Here is a 6,791-nt window from a genome sequence, read left to right as displayed (position 1 = left end):
ACCCTAAGGTCTTTTTTACCACCCTCAGCTTTTGTTCCAGCTTTCTTAAACTAATAGGGAATGTCAGGAATTCGCGCTTTTGGGAATCCGATTCTAAAAATCTTCAAAGGGTGGGATCTCCCACACACTATATAAAAAATCCTTAAATTTGCCGGGAAATGTCAAGAAAAAACGCTTCCGGGCTTAAAAAAAAAAAACAAATGCAGAGCCACGTGAGGTTTGTAGGTGACATGAATATCGAGACTAAATTTCATAGAAGTGATTCAAAAAAGTGGTGGCCAAATTGACTTTACACCGGTTGACTATAAATAGCCATCCACTGGGACAGCGATTATCAATTATAAGTAGATGTTATTTTCGTACATTTTTCTGAAAAGAAAAAGCGTTTCTAATGAACATAAAAAAACATTATAATGCATGTAACGCTAGCTAGCCTTCACAGCTAATAATGTCAGTCTCTAGAGAAATTAAAGTTTTAAAAACGGGTGGCAAATAAAAAATGAGGGTGGCGAATAATTGTTTGCCACCCGGGTGGCGAATATCCTCGGCCTTTCAGGGCTGCGTTATGCGAAATGGTTCAACAAAATACTAAGTATTCCTATCTGTAGACCTACTTAAGAACTGTTTTTAAATATCTTTCTGTTTATACTTAGCTGAGGATGAAACCAGACATCATAGCTTTTCATAACATTTTTAAATTTAATTAAATTAGAATAGATAATTTGATACAGTTGAGTTCGTTGAAAATCATAAAAAGTCTGCAGTAAAGCGTCATTAGTAACAAAATTATTGGTCTGATACTGGATTGTAATCTGTCCGTCTCAAAATTCAAAAGATTTGATTGGTTGATTATAAATACCAATTGACATATATTATCCTAAATTGTATTCATATGAATCAAACAACCAAACGTAGGAAAAATGGATAAATATTTGATCAAAAAAGACAAATTGCTTGATGGTTCCGGCACTACTACGACTGACACTGGTATCAAAACCACAGCGGGCAACACAACGGATGCAGTACCAAGATGCTCTGAAAAGACAGGAGTACCAGGTGACATTGGAAAAGAAGACGTTCCAAAGCAACCGAGAATAAAATTTCCAGCGAAGTCTGGTCGCCATTTTAGTAACAGCTGGTATGATCGACTTCCATGGCTGGAGTATTCAGTGTCAAGGGACACCCCTTTTTGATTTCCATGTCGGGTGTTTCACAATACATCTGCGGGTGCATAAAAATTCATCACTGAAGGCTACACAGATTGGAAGCATGCTGTAGGTGATACTGGAAAAGGCCTCGAGAAGCATAACAATTGAAGTGTCAAAACAATTTCTCCAAGATAACGTTGCCAAGATAGAAAATCAGGTCCGGACTCCAATCTTGTTCCTCAAAAACTATACGAGCAGAAATTTGCTTTCCCTAAATTATATGCACTGGCTGCAAGCGTTGCCACATTCGGTTCTAGTACCGCTGTGTGTGAAAGCAGCTTTTCAACTCTTACTCGCGTTGACTCACCATAACGACGATCTATGACTCAATCTTGCCTTCAACAGGAACGTAAGAAATACTGAGTTGCTCCCTGGCTGCGTGAACGCAGTACTCCCCCCTCATGACGGAACTGAGGTTTGGAGATGAAGCTACCTACCGGACCTTAGTGGCGGAGCGAGATTTACGTCCTAGGGGGCGAAATAACTGAGATTGCCCGAATTTCTAACTTTGTTATGATATTTTTGCCCGAAAAACTGACCCCCACCCCTCCACTCCCTTGACTCCGCCACTGCCGGACCCATCTCCGTTACGCCCTGGAGACGAACTGTTGACTAGGGTGGGCCCCAGAATCGCGAAGATGGACAATTTGGTATTCTCCTGTATGAGGTCAGCCAGCTGATCCTCCTTGTCATCTGTTAGCCTCTGCTTCTTTCTGACGTTCTCCGATGCTCTCCGTGTGACCTCAAAACGAGCTACGATCTCTGTCGGGGAGACCTCGTGCAACCACGGAAGACCAACCGCCGGTTAGCCGTCGACTGTGTACGGCCTGCAGTGACCTATACACGCTCTGAGATCGCAGCTCGGTCTTTCGTGACGATTTCTCGGTGAAATGACTCTATATATAAGAGTTCGACTTAGTTAACTTTGTAAATATTTGTGAGAAACTGTAAGTTACTATTTTATTCTAAGTAATTATCCTTTAAAGTTTTATAGGCGTATTGACCTCAAGTTAATCGTTTTCTTCATTTTTTCTCTTTCCCTTGAATCCTATGATTCATTATTTTTGAATTTTTGAAAATTTGCTGTTAACCCTTTGTAATTTGCAATCCAGAATCAACTGTACCACTGACTCGGTGCACTCCGACGTGTCATTTGCTCGATAAACTATAAGATCAAAACACACCTTGTTTTAATTCGTGATGAATTGCAATATGTAACAAACGCTCCTATTTTTCTCATTCTCATTCGCTGGGTGCATAGTAAATTAAATAACCTACATGTATATCTGAAATACATCTTTTACATCGACTTATTATCCAATTATATCTTGTTAAATCATCAAATGGAAATGAGAGCTGGTATGTTATTTTACAAAAACTTCTGTAAATAGTTACAGGCTTGTCACCTATAGTAAAAAAAAACTTCTAACCAATCAGGTTGTCATCTCTTCCATATAGTCAGAGTATCATCTCTTCAAGATAGTCAGAGTGTCATCTCGCTTCTAACCAATCAGGTTGTCATCTCGCTTCTAACCAATCAGGTTGTCATCTCTTCCAGATAGTCAGAGTATCATCTCTTCTAGATAGTCAGAGTATCATCCATTCAAGATAGTCAACATCCCTTCAAGATAGTCAGAGTATCATCCCTTCAAGATAGTCAACATCCCTTCAAGATAGTCAGAGTATCATCTTTTCCAGCAAGTCATGTCATCGTTTCAAGATAGTCAGGTTGTCCTCTCTTCCAGATAGTCAGGTTGTCATCTCTTCTCGATAGTCAAGCTGTCATCTCTTCCAGACAGTCAGGTTGTCCTCTCTTCCTGCTAGTCAGGTTGCCATTTCTTACCATTTCTTACAGATACTCATGATATCATTCCTTTCAGGTAGATGGGTTGTCCTCTATTCAAAATAGTCAGGTTGTCACCTCTTCTAAATAGTCAAGCTGTCATCTCTTCCAGCTTGTCAGGTTCACACCTCTTCCAGCAAGTCATGTCATCTTTTCAAGATAGTCAGGTTGTCATCTCTTCCAGAAAGTCATGTTGTCATCCCTTCCAGATAGTTAGGTTGCCCTCTCTTCCAGATTGTTAGTTTGTCCTCTCGTCTAGCTAGTCAGGATGTCATCTTTTCCAGATAAACAAGTTTTCGTGTCTTGCAGATCGACACTTGATCTCTTCCAGATAGTAAGGGTGTGATCTTTTTCGGGTTGTCTCCACCAGATAGTCAATTTGTCGCTTAAAGACTTCTGTCACTTTCAGATTATCCTGTTGTTACTAATTTCCTATAGCGTTATTACATGCTTTATTTATGGAAATGTTTCTTTAAGAGAACATTTGTTGTAAAAGTCCAGGTTATTCGCGATGAGTTTTTTCTTCAGTTTCGGTCTAGCTCCCACCAATAATTATGTCTCAACACAGCTGTAAATAACCATGGTTCAAAATAAATTAATATCTAAATATTAAAAGATCTAGACAGAAGCGTGAAATGTGTACTTTACATTTTAGAAAGAGTCAGTTGAATCTTTCGACCCACTCACTACACATTTACTGGTGTTGACAATGTAAATATGGACAGGATTGTCAGTATACCAGTGTCTTTCCTTGCTTATCTGTTATCGTAACTCGTGTGTAGTAAATTCCCTTCTTCTTTTCAAGTCGTGAATGAAAGTGTTAAGATTATTTTAAGGACTTGATAACGATTTTTGTGTGGCTTTAGGGGATTTTTGACTGTCACGTAAGTTTTTGAAAAACCTTTTGTAATGATTCGTATACCTTTTATTTGTTTTAAATGAACACTAGCAGTCGTCTAGTGTATTAATAGCCCAACGTACTGTTAATTGTCTGTTAATGCATTTTTACCAGGTTTTTTTTATATAAATTTTGATAGTACAGTTTCTCTCGTAATCATTAATGAACCTTCATTGAATACTATGAGATTATTCCCTTTTTTTGTGCTATTTAAAGAATGTTTTTAATCTAACGGAAATTTATGAATGAATAACGAATACTTTAAATAATATTATCCACCTAGTCCAAAATTGCAGAAACAGCACTTTGCATCCATACTTATAACATGTTTCAAGCACTCATACATATTTTTCAAGAATCATTTAGGGGATAAGATAAGGAAGATTCAAATTTCGTATTGTATCTTGTCTATTGTGTTCTCTTAAGACGAGAAAGGTTCTCCCACAAGAACTACAAATGTCAACGAGTCTTCTCCAATCCTTAAATAGCCTCTTAACCTTATAATGAACAATATATATAGTGATATTTATTTAAGATTTTTAAATCTACAATTCAAATAACTCGACATGCTTCAAGCGGAAAATATGTTCATTCATAACATGCGGCCATTGTCAGAAGATGGATAGGGAATTAATAAGGGTACGACATGTAGTTGTCCTTTTATAGTAATGATGCATCGCTCTGTCTCATCAACTTATCTGAAAGACATTGACGACCAACCTCTGAATAGTAATACTTGCATACTGAAACTTTGGTATGATATACGTTTAACAGAGAAGTGAGAACAGGGGTTCAGTAGCCCTAACCTTCGTAAACAGACAGTTGACAGAAATACAATGGAGTATTATTGTCCTGTATACTTATACATTATTATATTCATTGACCAGAACGGCTAACCTTGAATTACATACCATAAATTTGTTAAAATTTTACAATTCTCAAATATATTAATAAAGCCATTTTAATTGTGTAAATTACAGGCTGGTGAATGACGATAAACGGACTTTAAATAGACGAAATAGATTCATTCCGGGTTTGGGACTTAAAAGAAAAAATGGTAATCCTGCATATTTCCTGTGAATGTTTTTTGTTTAGTTCAGTTCATATTTCAAAATTGCTTTTATGCCCTTTTTATGTGAAGAGGGAACAATTAGAGCTTCCCGTTTCATCTTTTTCCCACCAGACTGTTTTCTGTTATTGCACACAAACTTGACAGGAGTACCATTTGCGATAGTAATTCAAGTAATGGATATATCTAAGGACCATAGACATTGTGTAAAACGATTGTGTCCTCGATACACAAAGTCTGGGAAAATCTGTGGAATCCGTTTTCAGAATAAAAGAGAATGTAAAAATAGGAGAAGCCCATGGCCCCAACCCACAATTTACAACATTATAAAATGCTAAATACGAATAGGACTATTGGTAAACATAACTTGTAGATATCAAGGGTATAGATTAAAAAAGTTATCACTGTTTAAATATTGCTGACCAACAACAAGTTTTTTCCATTACAACTTCTATTGCCGAAGATAAAGGTGCTCAGAACATGGGATAGCCTCAAGCTAAACGCTGATCGACGATTCTTGGTTTCTTTAATGCCATTACTCAAAGAATAATGCAGGTGGGCAACAGTCAATGCATAGAAAATTTTTTGATCTACTAATATAATTACCAACATATACGAGAATAAATTATTATTAACGTTTGGCAAGATGTAATGTAGAATAACGTGCGCCAAAGGATTTCAAAGCTTTCATTTCAATTGACATTGTTTTGTGAATAGCAGTTGCATCGATTAGAGGATGTATACACTGATTATATATGGGAACGAAGAATTTCAATATAGGGTATGAGTAACATAGGATGACACATGTAAAGATTTCAACCTTTACTTTACATCTCTATGTTTTATAATCTCGTGCAAACAATTACCACCTTGTCAACATGTTACAAACTTGAACAGTTGGTTTACTTTCAGTTTGTGAAGGGTAGGTCATTTATCTCTTCGTCGAATATAGCTTCTTCTTGTCCATATCCGTGAAGGATTAGCATAAGCTGGCGCTTCTTATGTTGGTTTATAATTCATAATTTCATGTAAAGTAGAAAAAGAATATTTCTTAAACCATTCTTTGATCCCTTCTAGAAATAAGCCTAATTGAAAACGATGACATGTCGAGTTAGACTTTTTTTTAAAACATAGATCGCATGATTTATTATAAAGGGGGCAATATCGTGCGGCATAAGTACAATTAATTGTACACAAAATCTGACCAGCTTGTTATATCTGTAACTGAAAGAAAGTTTCCAACGAAGTAAAGAGTAAAGAGGTTTGAGGTGACATTTAACTCTTTTAATTGTGTCATTTTTAAACTGGCAACACCCAGATAAATAAACTGTAGTTATCAGTGATTCAAAACAGAGGTAATTTTGTTAGTAGATATTCACCGTGTGAGGTTCAAGTTTTATACCAGAGAATAAACACTAGTTTATTTACTATTATCTATAAAACAAACATTATAGTATCAACTATTATACTGATTAGATTTGTTTTTTTGAATACTCCAATGTTTTATAGGGCTACTGAAAACATGGTCTCACAAACACATCTGGTTCTACATGCTATTCAAATATATCCTTAACAGGTTTTAACAGTTGTTTTACTGAGCATTGCAATGAGATGAAGAGCGGTCGCTCGAAAGCCTATAAAAATCTATAATTGTAATAGAGAACGGCGAACCCATCACAAAATCCCAAGTTTCATCAAGCTAGGACCAAAACTCTGATCTCTATCCCGTTCAGAAGATAGATGGCCGGGGGGGGGGGGGGGGGGGGGGGGCCC

This window comes from Lottia gigantea, assembly GCF_000327385.1.
Source record: "Lottia gigantea unplaced genomic scaffold LOTGIsca_17, whole genome shotgun sequence".
In the NCBI taxonomy this organism is placed as follows: Eukaryota; Metazoa; Mollusca; class Gastropoda; family Lottiidae; genus Lottia; species Lottia gigantea.
This window is presented reverse-complemented; position numbering follows the sequence as displayed.